The sequence below is a fragment of the Coregonus clupeaformis genome, chromosome 33, assembly GCF_020615455.1.
Source record: "Coregonus clupeaformis isolate EN_2021a chromosome 33, ASM2061545v1, whole genome shotgun sequence".
Classification (NCBI taxonomy): domain Eukaryota; kingdom Metazoa; phylum Chordata; class Actinopteri; order Salmoniformes; family Salmonidae; genus Coregonus; species Coregonus clupeaformis.
The window spans coordinates 21,205,116-21,219,468 of record NC_059224.1 but is presented as its reverse complement, the minus strand read 5'-3'; the positions used below and the strand labels follow the sequence as shown (position 1 = coordinate 21,219,468).

Sequence of the window (14,353 nt, the reverse complement as noted above, 5' to 3'; positions counted from 1 at the left end):
CCTTTCACTTCGTCAATTTACAAAGCTAATGTAATGAATTTTAGTGTTGTTACCCCTGGATAGCCCGCGAATATGACCCATAGTAAGGGAGAATATTTATTGAGTGCAATATAATACATTTAAAAGGATTTGCAATTTTGCATTAGCAGTCTGTTCGGTTTAAATTCCCCGGGAACCATGGCATTGTGTCATTTCCTGTTTTTGGTGCTAAATTGCGTGTAATTTATTTTGCTCCGTCTCATGTCTCTGTCTCTTAAATCTCCATACTTTTACCGAAGTGTGCACTAGTACACTTCGGTACTAGCACACTTGATAGTGTAGTTTCAAATCTGCAGCTACTGTAGTCTGTTGTTCAACAACTTTGTGTTTGTCTGTCTTAGTCAGGGCAGTTCATCCCATGTGTCCCGGTGGGCCTAAGATGGGAGTGGAGGAGACAAGATGACCATGACTGTCATAGTCAGTACAACCGTCTTCTGACTGTTGTTGACGTTAGAGGTAGGCCTTATATCAAAATGGTAAACTAAGACATCTGGCTCCTTTACCGTCTTGCAAACTGTATCAGAGCATCAAGTGTAGCAGCACCATGCTCAGAGACAGTTTCTCCCTGTTGATGAAAACTGAACTGACTCTTTGTTACTATGGCACCTACTGCACTCTACTTAATATACTGTAGTTATCTACTTATGTCATTGTATTGTGCACACTACGCTGTATTCCGCTCAAATGACAACTTTGGTTTTGATTTCATTTTATCTAGTTTACCATAACCCTGTTCACTCTGTTGTTATGATGAAAATATGGTGTCATTTTGATAGTTCTTAAGAGACATGCATCTCACCAACATCGGATGTAATGTTTAGCAATGCAATCTAAGAAACGGAATGTCCTCATTTCAGGAAGAGCTCATGACATCAGCCCCAAACAGCAATTTCAGTGGACCTCCTGCAGCTGGAGTGTGAGGTGTCTTTGAGTGGGATTACCTTGGCTTTCGATAAATCCAATGCATGCTGGAAGGTAGTTATTGTATTTTAAATTGGAAATCAAACCATACATGTAAGTGTTTTTTACTATGAGGAGGAGTAGTTTTTTTTCTTCTTCTATCTCCAGACAGTTGAGCTCTACCGGAAGCTCACAAGTGAGTAATTTGAGGAGTTCAAACACTGGCAGTTTGAATGACAGACTGTCAGGAAGTTGCCGCCACTGACATCGGACGGAACAAAGTGTCCTCTCTGTCCACAGGTATGTCAATGATAACAATTAAGGAACAACTATAAAGTCTCAGTAAGCTAGGATTCTTATTTGAATTCAGTGTTGTTAATAATTTATAAGGGGAAATATATCCAACTTCAGTTGTCTTTCTTATATACAGTACCAGACTCCTCCATTTGCAGCAATTACAGCCTTGCAGACCTTTGGCATTCTAGTTGTCAATTTGTTGAGGTAATCTGAAGAGATTTCACCCCATGCTTCCTGAAGCACCTCCCACAAGTTGGATTGGCTTGATGGGCACTTCTTACATACCATACGGTCAAGCTGCTCCCACAACAGCTCAATAGGGTTGAGGTCTGGTGACTGTGCTGGCCACTCCATTATAGACAGAATACCAGCTGACTGCTTCTTCCCTAAATAGTTATTGCATAGTTTGGAGCTGTGCTTTGGGTCATTGTCCTGTTGTAGGAGGAAATTGGCTCCAATCAAGCGCCGTCCACAGGGCGTTGCAAAATGGAGTGATAGCCTTCCTTCTTCAAGATCCCTTTTACCCTGTACACATTTCCCACTTTACCACCACCAAAGCACCCTCAGACCATCACATTGCCTCCACCATGCTTGACAGATGGCATCAAGCACTCCTCCAGCATCTTTTCATTTGGTCTGCGTCTCACAAATGTTCTTCTTTGTGATCCGAACGCCTCAAACTTCGATTTGTCTGTCCATAACTTTTTTCCAATCTTCCTCTGTCCAGTGTCTGTGTTCTTTTGCCCATCTTCATCTTTTCTTTTTATTGGCCAGTCTGAGATATGGCTTTTTCTTTGCAACTCTGCCTAGAAGGTCAGCATCCCGGAGTCGCCTCTTCACTGTTGACGTTGAGACTGGTGTTTTGCGGGTACTATTTAATGAAGCTGCCAGTTGAGGACCTGTGAGGCGTCTGTTTCTCAAACTATACATTCTAATGTATTTGTCCTCTTGCTCAGTTGTGCACCGGGGCCTCCCACTCCTCTTTCTATTCTGGTTAGAGCCAGTTTGCGCTGTTCTGTGAAGGGAGTAGTACACAGAGTTGTACGAGATCTTCAGTTTCTTGGCAATTTCTCGCTTGGAATAGCCTTCATTTCTCAGAACAAGAATAGACTGACGAGTTTCAGAAGAAAGTTATTTGTTTCTGGCCATTTTGAGCCTGTAATCGAACCCACAATTGCTGATGCTCCAGATACTTAACTAGTCTCAAGAAGGCCAGTTTAATTGCTTCTTTAATCAGCACAACAGTTTTCAGCTATGCTAACATAATTGCAAAAGGGTTTTCTAATGATCAATTAGCCTTTTAAAATGATAAACTTGGATTAGCAAACACAACGTGCCATTGGAACACAGGACTGATGGTTGCTGATAATGGACCTCTGTACGCCTATGTAGATATTCCATAAAAAAATCAGCCGGTTCCAGCTACAATAACCATTTACAACATTAACAATGTCTACACTGATCTATTTTATTTTATTTTAATGGACAAAAAAATTGCTTTTCTTTCGGAAACAAGGACATTTCTAAGTGACCACAAGCTTTTGAACGGTAGTGTTTATATACATTATTATTCTTTTATTTTTTTTAGCTCTGCCCCACCTACCCTGAAGGAAGGGTCGTCACTGATCCACATACTTCTCTCCTCTCTTCAGGTTCAGGAACTTCGGCGGATGCTCGTGCCTGCACGCCATCCCAAACACACCAGTTATGTCCAGTTTCTGGGATTTGGATCGCAGTGCATCCCCGGCTTGAAATCCCCAATGGAAGGAACAATGATCCTGCAGTAACAGGAAATGTTCATTTTTATGTGGATAATAATAAATTGACATTTCTGTCGAGGGTTCATCAATTTCAGAAGCCTTTTCAAAACTCAAATACACTACAAGTTAAAAATGTCCTGCATTGCAGAAAAGTTGTTCTGCAACAGAGTGATCAAATTAAGATCCTACATCTGTATGCTTGGGGTTAAATTACCAAAGTTATTTTTAAATCTCCAATTTGGACTCATCAGACCAAAGGACAATTTTCCAACAGTCTAATGTCCATTGCTCGTGTTTCTTGGCCCAAGAAAGTCTCTTCCTATTATTGGTGTCCTTTAGTAGTGGTTTCTTTGCATCAATTCGACCATGAAGGCCTGATTCACGCATTCTCCTCTGAACAGTTGATGTTGAGATGTGTCTGTTACTTGAACTCTGTGAAGCATTAATTTGGGCTGCAGTTTCTGAGGCTGGTAACTCTAATGAACTTATCCTGTGCAGCAGAGGTAACTCTGGGTCTTCCTTTTCTGTGGCGGTCCTCATGAGAGCCAGTTTCATCATAGCGCTTGATGGTTTTTGCGACTGCACTTGAAGAAACTTTCAAAGTTCTTGAAATGTTCCGTATTGACTGACCTTCATGTCTTAAAGTAATGATGGGCTGTAATTTCTCTTTGCTTATTTGAGCTGTTCTTGCCATAATACGGACTTGGTCTTTTATCAAATAGGGCTATCTTCTGTATACCACCCCTAACTTGTCACAACACAACTGATTGGCTCAAATGCATTAAGAAGGAAAGAAATTCCACAAATTAACTTTTAAGAAGGCACACCTGTTAATTGAAATGCATTCCAGGTGACTACCCCATGAAGCTGGTTGAGAGAATGCCAAGAGTGTGTCATCAAGGCAAAGGGTGGCTACTTTGAAGAATCTCAAATATAAAATATATTTTGATTTGTTTAACATTATTCTACAATGTAAAAATAAAGAAAAACCCTTGAAAGAGTAGGTCTGTCCAAACTTTTGACTGGTAGTGTATGACACATCATAGGACATTCAACACTATACTTAAATACAACATAAATATCACAGGACATTCAACACTTCGCTTAAATAAAACATAGATATCACAGGACATTCAACACTTCACTTAAATACAACATAAATATCACAGGATATTCAACACTTCACTTAAATACAACATAGATATCACAGGACATACTTCACAAGACAAGGTATGACAGATAAATAAATAGATGTACAGTGAGGGAAAAAAGTATTTGATCCCCTGCTGATTTTGTACGTTTGCCCACTGACAAAGAAATGATCAGTCTATAATTTTAATAGTAGGTTTATTTGAACAGTGAGAGACAGAATAACAACAAAAAAATCCAGAAAAACAAATGTCAAAAATGTTATAAATTGATTTGCATTTTAATGAGGGAAATAAGTATTTGACCCCCTCTCAATCAGAAAGATTTCTGGCTCCCAGTTGTCTTTTTATACAGGTAACAAGCTGAGATTAGGAGCACACTCTTAAAGGGAGTGTCAATCAGAAGCAATCAATCAATCAGATTCCAAACTCTCCACCATGGCCAAGACCAAAGAGCTCTCCAAGGATGTAAGGGACAAGTTGTAGACCTACACAAGGCTGGAATGGGCTACAAGACCATCGCCAAGCAGCTTGGTGAGAAGGTGACAACAGTTGGTGCGATTATTCGCAAATGGAAGAAACACAAAATAACTGTCAATCTCCCTCGGCCTAGGGCTCCATGCAAGATCTCACCTCGTGGAGTTGCAATGATCATGAGAATGGTGAGGAATCAGCCCAGAACTACACGGGAGGATCTTGTCAATGATCTCAAGGCAGCTGGGACCATAGTCACCAAGAAAACAATTGGTAACACACTATGCCGTGAAGGACTGAAATCCTGCAGCGCCCGCAAGGTCCCCCTGCTCAAGAAGGCACATACAGTGGGGAAAAAAAGTATTTAGTCAGCCACCAATTGTGCAAGTTCTCCCACTTAAAAAGATGAGAGAGGCCTGTAATTTTCATCATAGGTACACGTCAACTATGACAGACAAAATTAGAAAAACAAATCCAGAAAATCACATTGTAGGATTTTTAATGAATTTATTTGCAAATTATGGTGGAAAATAAGTATTTGGTCAATAACAAAAGTTTCTCAATACTTTGTTATATACCCTTTGTTGGCAATGACACAGGTCAAACGTTTTTCTGTAAGTCTTCACAAGGTTTTCACACACTGTTGCTGGTATTTTGGCCCATTCCTCCATGCAGATCTCCTCTAGAGTAGTGATGTTTTGGGGCTGTCGCTGGGCAACATGGACTTTCAACTCCCCTCCAAAGATTTTCTATGGGGTTGAGATCTGGAGACTGGCTAGGCCACTCCAGGACCTTGAAATGCTTCTTACGAAGCCACTCCTTCGTTGCCCGGGCGGTGTGTTTGGGATCACTGTCATGCTGAAAGACCCAGCCACGTTTCATCTTCAATGCCCTTGCTGATGGAAGGAGGTTTTCACTCAAAATCTCACGATACATGGCCCCATTCATTCTTTCCTTTACACGGATCAGTCGTCCTGGTCCCTTTGCAGAAAAACAGCCCCAAAGCATGATGTTTCCACCCCCATGCTTCACAGTAGGTATGGTGTTCTTTGGATGCAACTCAGCATTCCAAACACGATGAGTTGAGTTTTTACCAAAAAGTTATATTTTGGTTTCATCTGACCATATGACATTCTCCCAATCCTCTTCTGGATCATCCAAATGCACTCTAGAAAACTTCAGACGGGCCTGGACATGTACTGGCTTAAGCAGGGGGACACGTCTGTCACTGCAGGATTTGAGTCCTTGGCGGCGTAGTGTGTTACTGATGGTAGGCTTTGTTACTTTGGTCCCAGCTCTCTGCAGGTCATTCACTAGGTCCCCCCGTGTGGTTCTGGGATTTTTGCTCACCGTTCTTGTGATCATTTTGACCCCACGGGGTGAGATCTTGCGTGGAGCCCCAGATTGAGGGAGATTATCAGTGGTCTTGTATGTCTTCCATTTCCTAATAATTGCTCCCAAAGTTGATTTCTTCAAACCAAGCTGCTTACCTATTGCAGATTCAGTCTTCCCAGCCTGGTGCAGGTCTACAATTGTGTTTCTGGTGTCCTTTGACAGCTCTTTGGTCTTGGCTATAGTGGAGTTTGGAGTGTGACTGTTTGAGGTTGTGGACAGGTGTCTTTTATACTGATAACAAGTTCAAACAGGTGCCATTAATACAGGTAACGAGTGGAGGACAGAGGAGCCTCTGAAAGAAGAAGTTACAGGTCTGTGAGAGGCAGAAATCTTGCTTGTTTGTAGGTGACCAAATACTTATTTTCCACCATAATTTGCAAATAAATTCATAAAAAATCTTACAATGTGATTTTCTGGATTTTTTCCCCACAATTTGTCTGTCATAGTTGACGTGTACCTATGATGAAAATTACAGGCCTCTCTCATCTTTTTAAGTGGGAGAACTTGCACAATTGGTGGCTGACTAAATACTTTTTTTCCCCACTGTATACAGGGCCGTCTGAAGTTTGCCAATGAACATCTGAATGATTCAGAGGATAACTGGGTGAAATTGTTGTGGTCAGATGAGACCAAAATCAAGCTCTTTGGCATGAACTCAACTCGCCGTGTTTGGAGGAGGAGGAATGCTGCCTATGACCCCAAGAACACCATCCCCACCGTCAAACATGGAGGTGGAAACATTATGCTTTGGGGGTGTTTTTCTGCTAAGGGGACAGGACAACTTCACCGCATCAAAGGGACGATGGACGGGGCCATGTACCGTCAAATCTTGGGTGAGAACCTCCTTCCCTCAGCCAGGGCATTGAAAATGGGTTGTGGATGGGTATTCCAGCATGACAATGACCCAAAACACACGGCCAAGGCAACAAAGGAGTGGCTCAAGAAGAAGCACATTAAGGTCCTGGAGTGGCCTAGCCAGTCTCCAGACCTTAATCCCATAGAAAATCTGTGGAGGGAGCTGAAGGTTCGAGTTGCCAAACGTCAGGCTCGAAACCTTAATGACTTGGAGAAGATCTGCAAAGAGGAGTGGGACAAAATCCCTCCTGAGATGTGTGCAAACCTGGTGGCCAAATACAAGAAACGTCTGACCTCTGTGATTGCCAACAAGGGTTTTGCCACCAAGTCCTAAATCATGTTTTGCAGAGGGGTCAAATACTTATTTCCCTCATTAAAATGCAAATCAATTCATAACATTTTTGACATGCGTTTTTCTGGATTATTTTGTTGGTATTCTGTCTCTCACTGTTCAAATAAACCTACCATTAAAATCATAGACTGATGATGTCTTTGTCAGTGGGCAAACGTACAAAATCAGCAGGGGATCAAATACTTTTTTCCCTCACTGTATACTTTAGGTGGTGGGTTACGGTTTAGTTTTCCTGTATTTAGGAACCTGATGCTGGTTGATAATGACTTGTGTGCCCTGTTTTTCGTCAGAGTGGGGTTTTGAACCTTCGACCTGACAGCAGCAGTTGGTACTGGTCTATAGTGGGTGTGTCTTAGTAAAATTGTCTGGATTTATGGATGGTTCTTGATATGTAGAGTGATGGGATGCTTTGAGATTTGACGCTGCCAAACCATACCACCCAAGGAAGCAGAAGGTTAGGATGCTTTCATTTAATGTCTTATATAAAAGGTGAATCATCAGTAAATCATCAGTAAGGCCATAGGAAGTTTCCTTAGTAGTCCTAAGCCAAATGTTTTACCCAGATCCCAGGGAGATATTACAAAAAGACAAAACCCTTTCGTATGTTCACAGAATACAACAGATCATTATTTTTTATTTTATAATTTGTTTTATTTAACCTTTATTTAACAGTTAAGAACAAATTCTTATTACAATGACGGCGTACCAAAAAGCAAAAGGCCTCCTGCGGGGACGGGGGCTGGGAATAAAAATAAAAGTATAGGACAAAACACACATCACGACAAGAGAGACACCACAACACTACATAAAGAGAGACCTAAGACAACAACATAGTATGGCAGTGTTGTGTATTAGGATTATGGAATGTTGTTTATCTTAGTTCAAATATAGCAGTTGGAGGGTGACGCCCCAGGGGGGATAGGTGATTGGACGAAAAAGGGAGCAACCCATTTATTGCCATTGTTTATAAGTAGGACCTAGACAAAGAGCGGGCAGAAGCATTCAGATTAATTTGGGACGGTGCTTCTCCAGACACCGCGGGTCTGTAACTTATGCTGTAAACTTGTGATATTAATAAAAGCTTCTAATCCAGGTGCAGCCTAAGCGGACTCTTTGTTGACAGCAATAACCACCAACAGCCGACGGGACACGATACAATGGAGGCTCCGCTGAGATATTGATTGCATCGTTCTTGGTTCCCTTCCTGAGTCGCGAGTTGACTACTGCTCAAGCCGGCTTTAAAGGTGAGATTACTCACAAAATTTGGGCATTAGTTATTCCGCTGATTCATTGGGGGGAATTGGATAGTATGCACCGTTAAAATTACTTGGGATTGGGCTGTGGTGCTATTGTGGTCGACTAGGAGTCTGTAATAATTATTCTAAAATGTGGTTGCATTGGTAAACGGTAGATAATTGGAATTTTAGAGCACAAAACGGTAGGAATTAAGTATTGGCAGGTGTACAATTAAGGCAGATATGCATACATTAGAGCACTGTACCGCTTAAGACCCCTGGGGGGCCATTTAGAAATGGGCCGACAAATCCGGTTGCACGTTAGAATGTGCAGTCGGTGGGTTTTAAAGAAAACTCGGGTTGATGGAATTTATCTGATTTGTGATTATTGCTCGACTTTCGTCCGACGGGGGGTCTGTTGGGTGTAATTTCTCGGTGAATGGTCATTAAATCCACGGTAGCACAAAACGGTAGGATAATAAGTCAAAAAGAAAAAGGGCAGTGCAGGAGGCTTATTTGTGTGGGGTAGGCCGCAGTTAGCTAAAGGCTAATGCTAATGCTAATGCTAAATGTTGGTTCAGGCCACATTGTACATAGCGGCTAATGCTAAATGCTAAGGCTAAATGCTAATTGTGTTGCGTGCTACATGCTAACGGGTGTCCTTAGAGGTCTCATTGCGATGGGATAAGCCTCTTAAACTTGTTTGTGTGTGTGGAATTCAGAGTTCTACGCAAATGTGAGCTCTGTTATGTGTAATTGTTTGATTATAAGGTATAAAATAGTGAGGTTGTAGCGGAATGCTGGCGTTCTATTGTGTGGCAATCGTATTGTTAAATGGATTTGCGCATGCGCTTGATTTTACGGCGCTAAAACTACAACACGAGGAGATTTGCTAAAACTACAACACGGGATTGTGGGTAAAGTATCATATTTCTGTTGGGCTGCGTGCTCAGGGGGAGACAGAGAAATAGCCACAAAGAGGAGAGATTTGGACACGAATCTTCTAATCGTTAAAGTGACTATTGTTCGAAAAGGAAACTATTTGTTGAGATGTAGTGAATTTATAAATTAGATATATGTTGACGGATATAATAAATTAAATTAAAAGACGATTAAAATAAATAAAAATTAAATAAAAATGTTATTGAGCTATTTAGTCCTGAATTAAGTCTTATAGCGAATATGAGTGGGGGAATATTGAATGGGGATAACTTAGTTAAGTGTATAAACTTTAAATGCTTGTCTGTCCCGTTTTGTTCCCTTGTCATATGAGAGGCGATAGGACGAGAGCAGAGGAGAGAGAGAGGAGGGGCTGACGTGCGTCACGTGACAAGGTGTGACGCAGGCAGAGGATCAGTCAAAATCAGGCCAGTGCTTTTTTGTTTACAAATCTTCCCCTACAGGATATTTGATGTTATGACAATTTCGCAGACGCTTGGCAACAGACTGATCATTTGAATAAAATTTGCATTTTGGAGTCTCTGTACATTACTTGGCTTGATTAGGGGTTCGGTTGGAAAGCAGGTACTGACATTATTCTGTGAAATTAAGATACTTGGGTGCATATTAAACAATGGAATTTATGAGTGTGGTAAGGTTGTAGATTGGAAGTCGTTGGTTTTTGGGATTGCTGTGAAGTTGACTACTTGTATTCACTTTCCGGAGGGGTTATGGTAAGTGGGCCACTAATCGATAAATTGGTAAAAGATTGGTTTTAATTATTCATAATTTTTAATTAATTTTTGATTGATTTTTTGATTGAATTTTTATTTTAATTAGAAATATTTTTTGAATAAAATTTTTAATTGAATTTTTAATATTCATATTTTTATTGATTATAAAAAATAAAAAAATAATTTTTTTTATTATTTTATTTTTTTGGGGTTGTTTGGGTTATAGTAATAATTAAAGGGGGGAAGCCATAGGCTATATAGGCTAAAATAAAATATTTCACAATAAAGGAATATAAAAGAGTAGTTACAATGGGGAGAAAGGACAGCAAGGCTATGAAAGTCATTACACCGGTTGATATAGTGGAACATAGTAATCCTTTAGTTAAGGGTATTGCGAGGTTATCCGGCAAATGGAACAAACGTTGGCCTGACATTGAACAACCATGGCCAGTGGAAGGGACTCTTAACCCTGACGTCATCAACATCATGAAAGTGCTTCTGTCAATTTACAAGGCAGATCAGAAGAAGGGAAATCAAAAGGAACGACGTAAAGAAAAGAGACAAAGGGAGCTGGGTGTTCAAAAAGCTGTTTGAAGATGAAGGACAAAAACTGATGAAAGATACCAACGATAAGAGAGGCAAAGGTATGGAGAAAAGGCTAAAGGAAGAGAAGTCGACAGAGAAACTAAGGGTAGAAGTCAGTATACCTTTCTCACATACGGATTCGGCGAAAAGACCCCCACCTTATGAGAAGGAAGTAGAGCTTAGGGATGCTTATCCTCAGCTTCCAGTGATCCTCCAGCAGGGTGATTATTACATCAGAGATGAAGATGAACGAATAATAGAGAGAGGACAAGCAGAAACGACCATAAAAATGCATCCAAGCTCCAAAAGTAAAAAGAAAACGAGAAGTCTGGAAACTAAGGGTGGAATGAGGTTAAGTAGGATGAAACTGGATGAGGACGATGATGATCCGAGTGATTTAGAGGGGATCATGGGTGGATATGATCCTGTGATCAAACGGAGGTTGGCCAGAACGGAGAGAAGGGGTGAGGAAGGTTGGAAGAAGAAGGATACAAGATATTCCAGGGCTGAGGAAGGTTTGAAGAAGAAGGATACAATATATTACAGTGCTGAGGAAGGTTTGAAAAAGAAGGATACAATATATTTGAGTTCTGAGGAAAGCAAAGATGAAGACAGCGATAAAGAGGAGACTAAAGGTGCTGTGTATTCGAAAGGAGTTTATCCTGCAAAGACTGGCACAGAAGAAATAGAAGGAGATATAGACCGATGCTTATCAGAACTGGAGAACGCGAGGACTTTAGGAGAGGTAAGAGAGCTAGAGGAAGAACTCCAGACGCTGAGGATACAGAAGGAGAAACAGCTGAAAAAAGAATCCAAAAAAGGTGAGACAAAATATGCATTAAGGCCAAGGAAAGAGACCACGAGCAAAATGATACCAGTTATCATTCGAGGTCAAAACTTTGAATATAAGCCGTTGCAAAATACCGATATGTCAAATATACTTGAGAAGCTGCCTATTCTTCAAAATGGGGCCTATCCTTGGATTTCGAAATTGGAAGAAATTACGGTGGGAACACAGTCAGCCATAGGAGACGTTAAGAGACTGTTGGCTAATCTCATTGGGATTCCAGATATGGAAGAAGTCTTTCAGAGAGCTGGACTCATTAGATATGTAGGGACTTCAGTGAACGATCCTGAATTGTTGGCTGCAAGTAGGAATCGTCTGTGGAGAGCATTGAAAGATACATTTCCAACAAATGTGCATCCTGATAATATTCTGATTGACCCACTAGGACAACAAGAAAATCCGAGAGCCTATGTGTCAAGAGTTCATCAAGTGTGGAGAAATATTCCTGGAAATGATCCAGATGTGAGTCAAATTGAGCAGTCAATTTTGAGAGCTAAACTGCAAATGGGACTGCCCTCACCAGTAAGAATCAAACTTGCAGAAGTGGTTGGACTTGGAAGCATGACAAAAGGTGTCTATACCGATCATATAGCCCATCAAGTGGATCTGTACAGGAAAAAGGAACACAATCAGAAAGAACAGGACGAAGAAACTCTCAGAAAACTCAATCAAATGCAACTGGGGGAGAATAAAAAGGATAAGAAACAAGCTTTGGTTATGCAGAATCAGTGTGCACCAAATCAACAATCACTGCCACAGCTTCAACCAGAACCGGTCCAACCGCAATTGTACTAGCCACTAATGGCGGCACCAGTTGTTTCATATCCACAGCCAATTTCTGGACAGACACAGAATTGGAGAGGAAGAGGACGAGAAGGCTTCGAAGGAAGAGGAAGGTTTCAGCCACACTTCCAGCAATCTCAAGATGTGTGTTATAATTGTGGACAGGGTGGTCACTATGTCAGGGACTGCAATTGGTCAGGAGGAAACATCAGAGGGAATTTCAGAGGAAGATACAGGGGCCAGTCAAGATCATCTGGAGGACCGGTGAACCCCTACAGGGGTCCGGAGCAAGGATTCTAGAGGTGCCTAGATGATCCGAAAGGGGGGTGTCAGCTGGTAGCATCAGGACCGGAAAAAGATCCAACAATTGAGGTGAAAATAAACAACCGACCATTGGAAGTGATGGCGGATAGCGGAGCTGCGTTCACCTGTGTTCGGCCTGAAGATGCTACACATCTCCCTATGTCCAATCAACTCATTAGGACAATCGGATTTGAGGGAGTAAAACAGCTGATTCCTCTTACGGAACCAATTGAGCTCTGCTATAAAGATCAGAAAATTACAATACCCATACTGGTATCAGAACATACACCTGTTGCATTATTGGGAAGAGATGCATTGTGTAAGTTGAACTGTACAATAAGATGTACACCAGACGGCTGTCTGATAGAAATGCCAAAGGAAAAGGTTTACCAATTGTCGATGATGACAGAGATGGATTCGTCTTCAGTATTCTGGATTGGAAATCTCAGTGAAGATTTTATGAAGCAGGCTAAGATATGGGAAAGATTTATTGGTGCAAATATGCCGGATGCGAAGCTTCCGGAATATCCATTCCATTGTACGCTCAAGTATTTCAAGAAGGCTGCCCAACCACACTCAGAGGAATGGTTGAGTCATCAACCGAAGAATGTTCAACTTAGCTCAAGTTGCATTATTTTAGGACCACAAGGAGCAGCTATGAAGATAAACACAGACGACTATCTGAATAAAGAATTTGAGATTGAGAAGAGGGTGCCACATGTTACCTTGTTGGTTTCGGAAGGCTATGAGCAAAAGCAAATAGGAGAAATGATGACAGAAACAGAGAAACTTATTTTCAGACCAATGAAAGAGAATTTGGCGATCTGGAGAAGTGAAGATCAACGATTTCTTAAAATAATGATTTCGGCTCAAGGACAAGGAGAGCCACAGGCTGTAGGAATGACACATGAATCTATTTGCAATATGAAGATGGATTCAGACTCTATGAAAGAGGAGATGTTGCAACAAGTTCCAGAAGGGTTGTGGTCTCAACATAGTACCGATATTGGACTTGTGAAATCAGCCCAACCTGTGAAAGTTGAACTTCGACCAGGAGCCAGACCTCCATGGAAAAATCAGTATCCATTGAAAGATGAAGCAATCCAAGGGATTGAACCACAAATTGAAGGACTTTTCGAAAGCAGGGGTTTTAAGGACAACAAAAACCCTCGGAGTAACACGCCTTTGTGGCCTGTGGAAAAACCAGATGGAACTTATCGTGTGGTTCATGATTTGAGAGCAGTAAATGAGGTAGTGACTGACTTTCCAGCAGAAGTGCCAGACCCTCATACCTTGTTAGCCCAAGTTCCTCCTGATGCGACACATTTTACAGTACTAGACTTATGTGGAGCATTTTTCAGTGTTCCACTTAGTGTAGAGAGTCAGAATTTATTTGGGTTCACATATAAGGGACAATTCTATGAGTACAGTAGAATGCCACAGGGGTACCCGGCATTCTCCTCATATCTTCAATAAAGTACTGAAGGAGGATTTGGTAGGGATAGATCAGATATTGCAGAGCACTGTCATTCAGTACGTGGATGATATAATGGTTTGCTCACAAAATAAGGAAACATGTCATAGAGACTCAATTAAATTACTACAGGTATTGGCAGAAAAGGGGCATAAGGTTTCACAGAAAAAGCTGCAATATTGCCAGGAGAAAGTTGTATATTTAGGTCAAAACATAACTCATGGCCACAGAAA

The 14,353-nt window shown here is 41.2% G+C and overlaps 1 long non-coding RNA gene across 1 annotated transcript; it reads left to right on the top strand.

The window, feature by feature from the left end:
• The first annotated feature begins 212 nt into the window (after positions 1-212).
• On the top strand, positions 213-3,072 carry LOC121549350. The gene is made up of 4 exons (XR_005996797.1): positions 213-495; positions 897-1,014; positions 1,108-1,239; positions 2,889-3,072. It is a non-coding gene; the product is annotated as an uncharacterized LOC121549350 (long non-coding RNA).
• The last annotated feature ends 11,281 nt before the right edge of the window (positions 3,073-14,353 follow it).